This window comes from Bemisia tabaci, chromosome 2 (assembly GCF_918797505.1).
Source record: "Bemisia tabaci chromosome 2, PGI_BMITA_v3".
NCBI lineage: Eukaryota > Metazoa > Arthropoda > Insecta > Hemiptera > Aleyrodidae > Bemisia > Bemisia tabaci.
In genome coordinates, this window is record NC_092794.1 from 59568464 (window position 1) to 59584714 (window position 16251).

A 16251-nucleotide genomic window follows, 5' to 3' on the forward strand; every position below is an offset into this window, starting at 1 on the left:
AAACAATAATTTAATGAAAAAATAACTCACCTTTGAAGCTTCGGAAGCATCTGCAATGCTCCTGGACGGGAAAGTAAACCAGAGGAGATGGAGATCGAAGTTGAAGAGCGAAGTTGAAAATCAGCCTGCACAAAAAGGAAAGTAACCAAAATCTTGTGTTAACATGGGAAGTAAAACACGTAGTAAAAGACAAGCCGTTGGTTTATTTTGTTGCGTTAGTTTTTCCCGTGTCAAATCGACCAAATCTTTGGATTGGAAGGACCGAATCTTTGTGTTGACTTGCGACTTCGTTGAAAATTACGCGGCAGCCCCCAGGATTAAACCTTGATCACTTCGGCGCTAATCCCATGGGCTAGCCACTCGCACGTCATAACCTCTGAATTTAGAGAGGGAAACTGTGGAGAATATAAGTTCCGCAGGAAACTTATTAATGCCTTGCAGGGCAACCAACGGTTTGGATCGATTTGACACAGTACTCAAGTGTTAAACTACATTAAACACGGACTTTTTGAACCGTCTGTGTCCGTCGGATCATCCATTAGACACCTCGGTTTCTGATTGGACAGGGGCTTGAGGATGATCCTGCACGTCAGGTCTTTTGGGATGTCGATACTTGACCACTGCTTCAAAAGGATCGATTCTTAAGATCGATAGCCATTACTCAACGATATCGATACCATATGTGGTATCGATCCTCAGAACCGAGTATGGACGGTATCGATTCTTTCTTTCCTAGCTTAAACCAAATAGCAATCTGATAGGCTACGGAGAGTACTGAACACGACCAAAGCTCAACTACTTTGGCGCAATTAGCATTTGATACGCACGATGCACATAAGGATAGCAAAAACGAATCCTCGATTTTCTGGGTTAATAAGGATCTCGTATGTGTGATTGATAAATTAGGAGATGCTTGCACATTTTGTGCTGATACTTCTAATGCTACTTGTGTTACTGTGAGTATAAAATGTCACCGAGACCGGAGAGACAAAAACCCAAAATCAGATGGTTATGGCGGCATTTCGAAAAACTTCATGCCCATCAGGCCACGTACAAATTGTGTTTATCATGTTTCACGGACCAGTTCATCGATTCAAGTCATCACTGCTGCGCTTCTGCCGATCCACACAAAAATTAAGGTTTTACACTCACTCATCAAAACAGCAAATTTTATCTCAAAAAATAAGGTAAGTGCGAGAATAATCTAAAATGAGATGAGGCACCGGGTAATCACCGCTCGAGTGTGTAAAACCACAGCACCACACCACGAACCTCACCGCTGTGGATAAAAGGCTAATAGGCGGGGGTGAAATACTGTGCAACCATATGAAATAATGACGCGTGGACCCTGGTTCACAGGAGCCGTTCGATTGGGGTTGAATTGAAGGTGAGCAGAACGTATTAAAATCAGAGCTGTGATTCATGAGCACGCCAAACGCACAACTCGGCTCGATTTTGAACGATTCAACGCCTCGCCCCGAATTCCGTGGCCGTCTATTTTTCTGATGTGGGTTATTTATGTTTCCCGGACGCTTTTCATCTTCGTCTTGCGATCTGCCCGCCGAGCCGGTGGCAGTGAGGCGCAACCTTCACGGTGAAGCATCGTGGCGAGAAACTGGGAGTAGCGATGCCAATGGGTCAGGTCCACTTGCAGCTAGCCACAGAATGCGTTTGGCCCATTTTAAATAATGAATTCACAAAAAATTATAAGCGCTGCACTGCCCGAAGGCGCAACCTTCACGGTGAAGCATAATGGCGAGAAACTGGGAGTAGCGATGCTAATGGGTCAGGTCCACTTGCAGCTAGCCACAGAATGCGTTTTGCCCATTTTAAATTATGAATTCACAAAAAATTATAAGCACTGCACTGCCTAAAGGCGCAACCTTCACGGTGAAGCATAATGGCGAGAAACTGGGAGTAGCGATGCTAATGGGTCAGGTCCACTGGCATGCTAGCCACAGAATGCGTTTGGCCCATTTTAAATAATGAATTCACAAAAAATTATAAGCGCTGCACTGCCCGAAGGCGCAACCTTCACGGTGAAGCATAATGGCGAGAAACTGGGAGTAGCGATGCCAATGGGTCAGGTCCACTTGCAGCTAGCCACAGAATGCGTTTGGCCCATTTTAAATAATGAATTCACAAAAAATTATAAGCGCTGCACTGCCCGAAGGCGCAACCTTCACGGTGAAGCATAATGGCGAGAAACTGGGAGTAGCGATGCTAATGGGTCAGGTCCACTTGCAGCTAGCCACAGAATGCGTTTTGCCCATTTTAAATTATGAATTCACAAAAAATTATAAGCACTGCACTGCCTAAAGGCGCAACCTTCACGGTGAAGCATAATGGCGAGAAACTGGGAGTAGCGATGCTAATGGGTCAGGTCCACTTGCAGCTAGCCACAGAATGCGTTTTGCCCATTTCAAATTATGAATTCACAAAAAATTATAAGCGCTGCACTGCCCAAAGGCGCAACCTTCACGGTGAAGCATCATGGCGAGAAACTGGGAGTAGCGATGCTAATGGGTCAGGTCCACTGGCATGCTAGCCACAGAATGCGTTTCGCCCATTTTAAATTATGAATTCACAAAAAATTATAAGCGCTGCACTGCCCGAAGGCGCAACCTTCACGGTGAAGCATCATGGCGAGAAACTGGGAGTAGCGATGCTAATGGGTCAGGTCCACTTGCAGCTAGCCACAGAATGCGTTTGGCCCATTTTAAATTATGAATTCACAAAAAATTATAAGCACTGCACTGCCTAAAGGCGCAACCTTCACGGTGAAGCATAATGGCGAGAAACTGGGAGTAGCGATGCTAATGGGTCAGGTCCACTTGCAGCTAGCCACAGAATGCGTTTTGCCCATTTCAAATTATGAATTCACAAAAAATTATAAGCGCTGCACTGCCCAAAGGCGCAACCTTCACGGTGAAGCATCATGGCGAGAAACTGGGAGTAGCGATGCTAATGGGTCAGGTCCACTGGCATGCTAGCCACAGAATGCGTTTCGCCCATTTTAAATTATGAATTCACAAAAAATTATAAGCGCTGCACTGCCCGAAGGCGCAACCTTCACGGTGAAGCATCATGGCGAGAAACTGGGAGTAGCGATGCTAATGGGTCAGGTCCACTTGCAGCTAGCCACAGAATGCGTTTGGCCCATTTTAAATTATGAATTCACAAAAAATTATAAGCACTGCACTGCCTAAAGGCGCAACCTTCACGGTGAAGCATAATGGCGAGAAACTGGGAGTAGCGATGCTAATGGGTCAGGTCCACTTGCAGCTAGCCACAGAATGCGTTTGGCCCATTTTAAATAATGAATTCACAAAAAATTATAAGCGCTGCACTGCCCGAAGGCGCAACCTTCACGGTGAAGCATAATGGCGAGAAACTGGGAGTAGCGATGCTAATGGGTCAGGTCCACTTGCAGCTAGCCACAGAATGCGTTTTGCCCATTTTAAATTATGAATTCACAAAAAATTATAAGCACTGCACTGCCTAAAGGCGCAACCTTCACGGTGAAGCATAATGGCGAGAAACTGGGAGTAGCGATGCTAATGGGTCAGGTCCACTTGCAGCTAGCCACAGAATGCGTTTTGCCCATTTCAAATTATGAATTCACAAAAAATTATAAGCGCTGCACTGCCCAAAGGCGCAACCTTCACGGTGAAGCATCATGGCGAGAAACTGGGAGTAGCGATGCTAATGGGTCAGGTCCACTGGCATGCTAGCCACAGAATGCGTTTCGCCCATTTTAAATTATGAATTCACAAAAAATTATAAGCGCTGCACTGCCCGAAGGCGCAACCTTCACGGTGAAGCATCATGGCGAGAAACTGGGAGTAGCGATGCTAATGGGTCAGGTCCACTTGCAGCTAGCCACAGAATGCGTTTGGCCCATTTTAAATTATGAATTCACAAAAAATTATAAGCACTGCACTGCCTAAAGGCGCAACCTTCACGGTGAAGCATAATGGCGAGAAACTGGGAGTAGCGATGCTAATGGGTCAGGTCCACTTGCAGCTAGCCACAGAATGCGTTTTGCCCATTTCAAATTATGAATTCACAAAAAATTATAAGCGCTGCACTGCCCAAAGGCGCAACCTTCACGGTGAAGCATCATGGCGAGAAACTGGGAGTAGCGATGCTAATGGGTCAGGTCCACTGGCATGCTAGCCACAGAATGCGTTTCGCCCATTTTAAATTATGAATTCACAAAAAATTATAAGCGCTGCACTGCCCGAAGGCGCAACCTTCACGGTGAAGCATCATGGCGAGAAACTGGGAGTAGCGATGCTAATGGGTCAGGTCCACTTGCAGCTAGCCACAGAATGCGTTTGGCCCATTTTAAATTATGAATTCACAAAAAATTATAAGCACTGCACTGCCTAAAGGCGCAACCTTCACGGTGAAGCATAATGGCGAGAAACTGGGAGTAGCGATGCTAATGGGTCAGGTCCACTTGCAGCTAGCCACAGAATGCGTTTTGCCCATTTCAAATTATGAATTCACAAAAAATTATAAGCGCTGCACTGCCCAAAGGCGCAACCTTCACGGTGAAGCATCATGGCGAGAAACTGGGAGTAGCGATGCTAATGGGTCAGGTCCACTGGCATGCTAGCCACAGAATGCGTTTCGCCCATTTTAAATTATGAATTCACAAAAAATTATAAGCGCTGCACTGCCCGAAGGCGCAACCTTCACGGTGAAGCATCATGGCGAGAAACTGGGAGTAGCGATGCTAATGGGTCAGGTCCACTTGCAGCTAGCCACAGAATGCGTTTGGCCCATTTTAAATTATGAATTCACAAAAAATTATAAGCACTGCACTGCCTAAAGGCGCAACCTTCACGGTGAAGCATAATGGCGAGAAACTGGGAGTAGCGATGCTAATGGGTCAGGTCCACTTGCAGCTAGCCACAGAATGCGTTTTGCCCATTTCAAATTATGAATTCACAAAAAATTATAAGCGCTGCACTGCCCAAAGGCGCAACCTTCACGGTGAAGCATCATGGCGAGAAACTGGGAGTAGCGATGCTAATGGGTCAGGTCCACTGGCATGCTAGCCACAGAATGCGTTTCGCCCATTTTAAATTATGAATTCACAAAAAATTATAAGCGCTGCACTGCCCGAAGGCGCAACCTTCACGGTGAAGCATCATGGCGAAAAGCTGGGAGTAGCGCTGTCAATGGTTCAGATCCACTAGCAGCTAGTCACAGAATGCGTTTTGTCCATTTCAAATTATGAATTCACAAAAAATTTTAAGCGCTGCACTGCCTAAAGGCGCAACCTTCACGGTGAAGCATCATGGCGAGAAACTGGGAGTAGCGATGCTAATGGGTCAGGTCCACTGGCATGCTGGCCACAGAATCCGTTTCGCCCATTTTAAATAATGAATTCACAAAAAATTACAAGCGCTGCACTGCTCAAAATACCAATGATGGTTTGTACCAAGGATGAATTGATGTTTTTAATTACAGTAACATACCTACTATGTTTAAAGAAAAGAAAAGTCTCAGCTACAAAGAGAGAATCTACAACTACTATCGTAAATGGTAATTATAATTTTTAGTCATAATTTTCATTTGTTACAATGAGCAAAGTGAAGCGCCGCACAGTGGGACGAAATGGGTAAAACCTCGGACATGGGGTGTTCTCGTGTTTTGCATAAAGATGTGATGGAATGTGTTCCTAAGGATCCATATTATATGAATCTAGTGTTGGTTTGATGATTTTTTCAAATGCTTTTGCTCCCTGGACTCCTGAAGTTGACACTTTCTGTAACGGCCGATTTTGCTCTGTTTTCTAAGGTCGGTTTCCATACCTGCCTCTTCGAGTGACGATAATTGACACAAATATGAATGCTTGGATCTTATTCTAGAGTGTATGAAGAACATATTTCACTATTAAAAAGTTAAATTTACTCAATTGTATACGTTGTAATGTCTGATCAAAGATGACCCTTCCGAAAATATGAAAATAAATGTTTGAATAGACTTTTAAAAATTTCGCCGCATTTCGCCGTCCAATCATGCATAAGGCGTGTTCCAGTGATCCCCCAGGATGAGGAATCCGTCGTATTTGGCTGCCGCCAGCTGCCGCTTTGAGAGTTACATCAATTTTTGTCCGAAGAAGTGAGGGCGGAATTCGCTGTTTCTCTACATCTTACTTGATTATCTTGGCGTCTTAATACACTCTGTCGGATTTTCATTTTAAAACTTGATGTACTTACAGTATTTTCATCGTAGAATTCAATTTTGACCTTACTTTTGCCCATTTTTTGGGCAAAATTCATCATTTGATAGGTTCGCGAACTCGCGATCGAGGCGGGGAAACAGAGCTGTTTTAGCTTTTATCTTATATGATTGTTTGGCAGAAAATAAAAATGTTGAATGTTCTATCAATACCTTTGAATGAATTATTCATCATAGAAGGGGTTACATCCCCTGACCACTTCGCAGCCCAACCTGCCGAAGCGCTTGGCGCTTCAGGCGTGGTATATATAAAATCCTTTACAAAGCGTTGGAAGTGTCCCAGCTGATTCTGAGATATCGTGATTCGTGATATGAGATGGACCGATTTACCGTGCAATTTAATCTCGTTGTTAGTGTTGATCTTTAATTTTCCGTGTTTCGTGTTGTTCCGTGTTCCGTGTTTTCTGTTTGTTTAGATATAATTCCTCAAATAAAAGCGCTGCACTGCCCGAAGGCGCAACCTTCACGGTGAAGCATCATGGCGAAAAACTGGGAGTAGCGCTGTCAATGGTTCAGATCCACTAGCAGCTAGTCACAGAATGCGTTTTGCCCATTTCAAATTATGAATTCACAAAAAATTTTAAGCGCTGCACTGCCTAAAGCCGCAACCTTCACGGTGAAGCATCATGGCGAGAAACTGGGAGTAAGGATGCTAATGGGTCAGGTCCACTGGCATGCTGGCCACAGAATCCGTTTCGCCCACTTTAAATTATGAATTCACAAAAAATTACAAGCGCTGCACTGCTCAAAATACCAAGTGATCACGCCACGTCCGATTTTAACGGAGATTGCCCTTGAAGTGACACTGTGGATAACGGCACTCGCCGGGGTGGTGTACTGAAAAAAAACTCTCGGCGTTTTTACCAAGGTCCGTTGGTACCTTTACCATCTCTCTTTTTTTTTTTTTACCAATTATTGATCATTTCTCCTGGAAAAAAATTCTCCGCGTTTTTACCAAGGTCCGTTGGTACCTTTACAATCTCCCTTTTTTTTTACCAATCATTGATAATTTCTCCAAGACAGACTGGTAAGCTTACATAGAAACCGGTATTTGTACTGTTTTTTCAGGTAAGAATACCACTTTTATTGGTTATCAATTCCCGGTAACTTTGCTATTTTATCTCGGTAATTCCACCACAGTCGATAGAAAATGTTGGCGTTTTTACCGGGGTCCAGTAAAATTACCGAGAAAGTCAATAATTTTACCGAGATTTCTCAGTAAAATTACCAATTGTATAAATGGTAATTTCACCAAGAAAAAACTGGGATCAAATAGAACCCTGAATTCTAGGTAATTTTACCCATTTCTTGGTAAATACACAGAGATTTTTTTTTCAGTGTGCACTAATGCATGCCATGGTCTCATACACTGAGATTGCCTTTAAATTAACACTATGGATGACGCCTTTCACCGGGGTGCATGCCATGTTCCCATAAACTGAGTAACAAATGAGTTCTTTTGAATTCATAGGTTAACTGCGTACTTTTAGAAAACACAAGAATTAAAACAAGCTGGAAGGCTCTGATACGTTTGTAGACGAGAAGCGCTCCGCTGTTTTCTATGTAGGCGCGTTATTAAGTTTCCCGAGGAAGATGAGCAACGTTGAGGTGACAGAATTCGCCCAGCGAAATTTCAAGTATCAATATCGTGGAAACTGCACTACCGCGAAAAAATAAGTTATTGAAAAACGAGTATCGTCCTCCATGCTTTGACATCCGAAGAATTCAAGTGATTACATTTTGCAATTCGGAACTAAAATTTTTGGCTCATCTTTTAAAACACTTTGTGCATAATGAAATTACAAAGCACAAACATTGTTTCTAAACTGAGCCGGATGTCGTAATTCCTAATTGCAAAATGGAGTTCAAATAAGGGTAACACAGATGAATATATTCTAAATATGTTATGGGCCTTCTCCTCCTTCTTGTTGTAGAGCTGGTGCGACATTTAAATGCACTGTTTCCAGTAGAAAACACTGACAAAAAGCTCTGGCAAACAAATTAGGGGTTCATGGCGCACCGCTAATAGTGGTGAAGGCAACATGTAATTACAGCACATATGCCTTGGTATGGTTTACAGACCGAGAATCATGAGATCATTTACGACTATTAGTGGTGCTTTAATAGTGATAGGACTACTTATTGCAATTTTGATCTACAGATTCTAGCCCGGTTTAAAAACAACGTGTGTGCCATTAGTTTCCCTGTGCGCATAAGTGTTTTTCAAGAAGAGCCAGAATTTTTAGTTCCAAATTGCAAAATGCAGTCCAACTGGTTTATAAAGCCATAGACTTTTCTCCGCGTAGACTTCTACAGTCCGGTTGAAATCAAAACGCGCTGATCACGAAGACTGATGAAACCTTTTCTTGAGCCACCGGAAGCTTTAGTCATTCACCTACAATGAAAAAAATGTGCTTGGCTCAAGCATGCTGACTCTTGGATTTGCCGCCAAGACTTTTTTTGTATCATGATTTAAGCAGAATTTTTCTTGATACAAGAAAAATAATGCTTCGATTAAGATATTAAGCGGAAAAATTCTTGATTAAAAAAAAAATACTTCAGGCGGCAATTTTTCGATTCTTCATTTTTTCAGTGCAGTGCCTAATCGAGAAAAATCTGGCGCTACCGACAAAAAATTGCGAGCGAGTTCATCCGGCGGAACAGTCAATCGATGAGCAAAAAAATAAAAGTAAAAAATTCCAGAAGTTGTAAACAGACCAAATGGTTTTTGAAGTGGAGCTGAGTGGGGCGCCATAAAGTAGCAACTCCCCGGTATCGCAGAGCTCTTTGCATTCGTCGATGCAGGCTGGTAGGCAGTGGCGTGGCGTGGCGTGAATTCCGATACATCGATAGTTATGCCATTGAAACCTATGGTAAAGAATCGATTATTAAGGTGTTCGCAGCGAACACCTTAATAATCGATTCTTTACAATAGGTTCAAATGGCATAACAAACGATACATCGCAATTCACGCCACGCCACTGCTGGTAGGCATTGTTCAACAAAGGCTTTTACCTTGATTAAAGTCCTCCGGTCGGCCGAGCTTATAGCGTGCACTTAGCTCTTAAATTAAAGCTTCACTTTTTGCAGGGGCTTTATTGCTCGAAATTAGGGGGTCCTCTCGAAAAGCGTCTCGAGGTGAAAAAATTATGACACTTTAAAAGAATATTCCATGTAAATAACACTGAGACGCATGAAACAGGTGAGCGGTTACGAGCCTGAGCGAGCGGGGGAATTTATTTTTTTCATGGCGGCATCATTCATCATCAAGTCCGATGGAGCTATTAAAGACGTCGTAAGCGTGTTACACGGTCGTGCTTTCAATCGCAGCCGGGGGATCAATTTCGAAGACATTTAACAACTGAAAAAGTTTACAGTTTGATTGTATTTCAACTTGTCGTTACATTATTTTAGGTTGCTAGTTGCTGAAAGCTGAGATACTGATGGTGGAGTCGGGAGCAAGCATACCCCGATTCCCGACGCGCTAGGTACTGACAAGATCATGTTTTGATAAAGAACTTTTGGGCGCAGAATTAAAATTAAGGCGTCTTATGATATAATCCCTTGTCGGAGTAATTTCATGACGAATAGGTAAAACCTGTAGACAATGGAGATGTTGCATGTGTGAGAGATTTGCGATTTGACCATTAATTCTGATGTAAAAGTTCGCGAGAAACACGATGGTGCCACTGGTTTCCTCTGAAATCATCTCCCAAGCTCAAAAAAAGCTCTCAAAGTGAGGCCAAAATGGAGGGGATATCCCACCCTACCCTGAGAGTCCACCTCTACATCAAAGCAAACTCTCCAAGAAGGATAGGGAGCAAATACATTGGCAGGTTTGCCACTTTATTTGGGGACTCCAAAACTGAAAACACGGCATCACTGCTAATGTATTTGCTCCCTATATTGGCATGGAGAGTTTGTTTTGATGTAGAGGTGGACTCACAGGATAGCGTGGGATATCCCCTCCATTTTGGCCTCAACTTGAGAGCTTTGTTTGAGCTTGGGAGATGATTTCAGAGAAAACCAGTGGCACCATCGTGTTTCTCTTCGTGAGACACGAGAAAATAGGATGGAGATATTGAAATTCTCGCTGGCATTGAATTTGCGACCTCACTAATAAGGGGAATCACGCAACAGTGGCGTGGCGTGCTTTGCGATGTATCGATTGTTATGCCATTTAAACCTATGGAAAAGGATCGATAAACCGGGTGTTCGCAGCGAACACCTTAATAATCGATTATTTACCATAGGTTTAAATGGCATAACAATCGATACATCGCAATTCACGCCCCGCCACTGATACGCAATGGCGTGAATGCGACATTACAAATAACTTCATTGCACACTGCACAAGTGCACATGCCCTTTTTATCCCATCTCAGTGACAACACTGAAAGTTTGTAGGGGATAAACTTCGATTGTTTTCTTTCCCTGGCATGGGGGTTGCTCGGGTTAGTTTATAATCAATTATATTCTTGAATTCACTCTATCACTTATGATTAAAAAATTAAATCGCATGCGTAGAAAAATCAATTTATTTACAGGAAACCCTGGCACCAACGAGAATCGGTTGATTTAACTGATGAACCCAAAGTGAAGCACTGTTCAGTTCCATGTGGGTCAAAAATAATTACCATGTTACATGAAATCGTCAGAGTTTCATACTCGATCTTAATGGGTCTCCTCTGGTTGGTGAATCATCTTCCCGTTCCAATACGAGATTCTTCCGCGAGTGAAAAAAACGAGAAGGATTGTCATAAAATAACAGTGTCTCTGGAGCAATGAGTATACGCAAGTTCAAAAAGAAGAAAGAAGAGGATAGAATTGAAAATCCAAAAACGCCACTATTAGCGTGTCGTAATTTACGGACAGCCGTTTTTACCTCCGGGACTTGTCTGGATCACCGCGGTCCCAGAAAAAAAGGATGCATTTCCAGATGGAAATATTCCTTTGATGTATAAAACGCGCGCCAACGATCAACCGAATCCGGTTTGCAAACGACTTTAATCAGTCAATATTGGGCGTGTGACGGCGTAATACTCGTTCCGATAGGGCGCGGAGACTTCCAATTTCAGCGCGCGCGAGTATCTACTGAAATTACAGCTACTATTTTTGCTTTTTTTTTACGGTGTAAGGACCCCTCGATACGGCCAATATATTCCGGACGGGATGGACGAAAGAATTGAGGGCTAGACGTATCACTCTGGGAACAATTGAAATACGGAGGACCAAAGACAAAGAGAGCACAGAGAGGGGTCAATCCCTCCCCCATTCACCCCCCCCCCCCCGCAGGGCCAGGGACAGTGAGGGCGAAGATGGGACGCGGTGCATCGCTATCCACTGTCTCGTCGATTACCCACGTTGTCACATTGGGCTCCAGAATACTGAAATACAATTTCATGGCATCCTGGTTGAATGCATCTCAACGTGTAAATTCCCCTATTTTGGAAAACTCCGTAGATATTGTACCCCCCAATACCAAGTCGCCTCCTTCGTCCTTCGAATTGTTATGCAACAGGAATGCATCGCCCAGCTCAATTTCTTCACCTCAAATTCCGATTCAGAACGTGTAGTATGCCGCTCGAGGAACCAAAACGCAGTTCTCTAATTGCCCGACACAAAAGGATAGTCCCTGATTTAACGAAATTAAAAAATGTAAAAATGTTTGCAAAAGATAAGGCAGACTAAAATGGTTACAATTTGGGGCAAATTCCACATTGTCCCCCCAAAAAACTCCTTTTTATACGCTTCGGTGACACTAGCACTTTCAATTTGAGGAGGAAATTATATTCGGTTGGTTCAAATTACGTTTTATCACTCCAACCTTCTTCATGATGTGTTGATAAAATGAGTGTTTAAACCTTCTATCGAACTACTTTGAAGGTGTGCGCAGAATAATATGCCAGGGGCGTCATGGCATAGCAGGTACTGCAGGGAAAATGAAATTCAGAAGCAGAATGGCATAAACAGAAATTAGATTTACTTGCTAAAAACCAGACGGAGAGGTTTGCTTGCATTCTTCATTCCATTATCAGCAGCGGAAACTCATTGCACGGAATTACTAATGCTATAAAAGTAAATAAATGGTCAAGAAACTTGGACTGAGTTTGGTATGATGAAATTATCATCCGACGAAAAAAAAGGGAATATAGTGTAATGGAAATCCGATTGAATGTGAGTTGTAAAGTATATATATATATATTTAATGAAACGTTCATAATATGTTTGACTTAAGCGACCTAATTCGTACGGTGCATGCCCAGGGGATGATTCAAATGGAGTTCTTAAATTTTAAAACTGAGGATAGCAGGGGCGAAAAATCGACCTAATGTAAATGCAAATTCACTGCAGTAGTATTCTGCAACAGTTTTCCCTACAATACAACACATGATAGAAACTGCTGAAGGTGACATAATCACGGATGAACATCGATTCTTTGTAATTCAGAGTACCCCTAATCGCGCTATGTTAAAGGAAGTAAGTGATTTTATTCTTATTATATAACACAGATTATAAAAATATAAATAACGTATCACAAAATCCCCGTCTTCCGCCCCCCCCCCCAAAAAAAAAATCTCATTGAATATTTCCCAATGAACTTTTTTAATGGTCAACAGTACATGTCCCATAGAGCAAAAGCTGCGCTGGAACTATTTACTTAATTGAAACACGTTTTAAAGGACCGCTTCTTTAAAATAAATGAATGGAAGTGTTGCTACGCAACGAATTTTTCGGTCACATGTTATTTGTGCCAGGGTCCAAAACTTGCAGGGCTCTTTCAGGCTTTATTCACCCGCAAGACTGGATCGTTTTTTCGGATCTGACACATACGGCGTACCGCAAGTTGGCGCTGGTGCACCATCCGGATCGAAGGGGGCTCCACTGAACACAATTTTTAAACGATGCTCACCAACTAAAACAAATTCTCTGCGCATGCCCATAATTTGATCAATGTCTGCACGTCCAAGGATCTTCTTTTCCTGTCGATGGTGACAACCCTGCATGCGCCGGGACCGGCACTTTGTGAACCCAGCTCGACTCGCCAACTGACATCACGGAATAAGTTTGTGATGGCCAAACAGCGATGAGTCACTCATTTATATACTTGAGGGGCTCGCGGAGATCTTAATAACCGCCCAATTATTTGTGTAAACAATACGGGGTGTTCGATTTTTCCACTCATCAAAAATTCTCCGCGGCACTTCGCGCCTCTTTTGACATTTTTCCACCCCTCTGAGGACATTTTTCACGCTCCCCTCGCAGTTTCTCGCTCTTTCACTCAAACCTGCACTCCGTGCCCGAGGCTATCTCTCTCGCGCAAATCTCGCCACAACATTGACTGAGATGTTTTCGCTGTTTTATAAACGGATGAGGCAAGTCAGGAAAAATTGGTTCGAGGCGAAACACAGCGAGGCATTTTGCTTGGGAACGGGACAAAGAGTCCCTCAAGAAAATATTGGGATTATATACGCACTGGAAAAAAAAGATAGTTTATAAAAAATCTCAAATCATGTCTCGTCATTTTATTTTATCTATTTTTAATGATCTCAGAGTGAAATATTACTGGGATCATCTTTGATTTGTATGTCAAGTTACTCCTTGTTTCTATCTGTTGTTTGAAATATGTCAAGAGAGTTATTCGAAACCCCAGGGGTTCTGGGCAGCGGGGTAGTCCCTAACAGATTATGGTAAAAGAGTCTCCTGGACACCACCACCTCGGACAGTGATGTCGAGGTTAGACAGAGGAAGAAGCGGAAGGCGAGGAAGTCACTCCGAAACCCCCCCCCCCCCCCCATCGGGGGATCGGAGCAGGAAAACCCCTTCAAAAAGAATAAGAGAGACTGGCAGGATAGAAGGGAGCTTCCAAAGGAGGCCCAAAAGATCCCGCCCAAACCTAGGCCTACTCTAGAAACGGGGACAGACTCCTCCAATGGCGTCGGGGAGCTATCCGACAAGGGTGAAGACAAAGGTCTCTCTGATGTCGAAGCAAACGAGTCGTATGAGACATACCGGTCCTCTTCCGAATAGCATATGCGCCCCCCCCCCCCCCAAAAAAATTGTTTTTGTCCAAAATGGTGTCCGTAGTACCGCTCTTATCGCGGGATACACCTTACAAACAGAAGAGGAGTCGTTAGGTGATGATATGAGCAGTAAAACCCCCCGAGGAACTGTTTTCTGTATATATACCTGACATTTTGGACCATTTACAGAGACAAAAAAAAAAAAAAAAAAAAAAAAAAAAAAAAAAAAAAAAAAAAAAAAAAGAGAGAGAAAGAAAGAGCGTGAAATTCGAAGAGTGGCGTGCTTCCGAGTCGCACGATTCAAATGAGTCCTCATCGCGTGTAATTTTTAATCTCCCTAATGCGCACCAGACGCAGCGCAAGCCTAACGAGATAATGTGACCGAGAGGGGTTGACTTCATAACAGGGTGGGGCCGCATTATTGTCGAGGGGTGAAAAATTGGAAAGATTGCTAATGGACACGGCATGCGAAGGAGGGCATTTATGTCTTCCACCTCCGCGGGCGCCCGTCCCTGACCCCTAATCGCCCCCCCCCCCCGCCCGCGCGCGCGTCTCCCGCAGCGGCGCGCCAACGCAATAAAACAAGCGCGATGTTGCGGCCGTTCGATCTAACTGTTGTCATTCGAACGGCTAATAAAGTCTTTTCTTTTCGGGGCTGTGTTTGCGTTGCCGTCCGACGACCGGGAATAATTTGTGACGCCTTATTCGCTGTAATTAGGAGCCATGGGGACATGCCGCAATGCAGTGCTCCGTCCTGCTGGGTGAGAACCGCCGATCTGCGGCCGGTCGCCGCAGCAGTTGACACGTTTTGGGAAGGAATTCTCATTCTTGCAGTTCGTGCGCTCTTCTCCGGGTTTTTTAAATTCATTTCGCGGTTTTCCTTCTTCGTCTTGACGGTAATTGCGAGGAATAATTACCTCGTGGGTGCTCCACTGGAGTACTGGATATTTTTTGATAATTAATCGCTGTGAAATGCACGAGGTATCGATAATTAATGGCTGCGGAATTAGGATAGTTGGTAATTTTTGGTTGCAGCAAATGCAATGGGTTATTGTGCAACATGCATGAAGATCGCGATTTATCTTCTTAAAGTTCTCCATCCAAGATATCCTCCATGCAGAAAAAGCATGAAAATGTTATTGTTATGCGTCTTTTGAACTCCATCATTATTTTATTTCGTTCTCTAAATTTTTATCTTATGTTCATGCCGAGAAACCTATGTACGCCACGCTACTGGGAGTGGATTATTGTATTACCACCGCAACCCGAATTTCCCCGCAGTTCGGGATAATTTCAAATACGCTAAAAGATGTCCCTCTCAATTTGTTAAAGAAACACGTCTTTTACCCTCTTTCGGAATTCCGACGCGTTCGGCAGATACTCCAGGTGGTTCACAGAGACATCGGACCATGTCTGACTACCGCCATATCCGAAGGGAGGTCAAGCCGACACCACCTTGGTATATTGTAGCGGCGGTTCTGCATATGAGTATCACTCCTTACATTTTAATGCATTATCCTTGAAATTCCGACGCGTTCGGCAGGTACTCCAGGTGGCTCCTATCTCGTGAGACACCCTGTTTACATAGTTTTATTTATTTCTTTTCTTTTCTTTTCACAGATACATCGGACCATGTCCGACTGGATGAGTGATTACAGGCACGTGAGGAGAGAGGTCACCCCAACCCCACCGTGGTACGTCGTAGCCGCCGCTCTCCACATGAGTGAGTATCTCTCCTTTGCATTTTATTGCATTATCCTTGGATACAATTTTTCCTCCCCATGCACTGATCGACTAGGGAGGGTAGAAATTTTCACCATCCGGCTCTACCCGCTGGGAGGAGAAAAAAATTTGAGTAGGCTGAGGTGAGGGAGGATCTCGATCAAAAATCGGAGGAAGCCGGCGACTGTCAGGCACCGCGCCGTGTCTCTTCGGGATCTGTCTCCGTCGGCGCGGAGCATCACCTGGA

At 43.7% G+C, this 16251-nt stretch overlaps 1 protein-coding gene across 2 annotated transcripts in view; it reads right to left on the minus strand.

Annotated features, from left to right (window-relative positions):
• LOC109030076 (uncharacterized) overlaps window positions 1-16251 on the minus strand; it is a 337729-nt gene that overhangs the window by 305034 nt on the left and 16444 nt on the right. The window contains exon 2 of one of the 2 annotated variants that reach the window (XM_019040843.2): window positions 31-125. The gene's annotated coding sequence lies outside the window, so the exon portion shown is untranslated. Of the gene's footprint in view, window positions 1-30; window positions 372-16251 lie in introns of those variants that run through there. The other variant, XM_072295969.1, reaches the window with a different exon arrangement.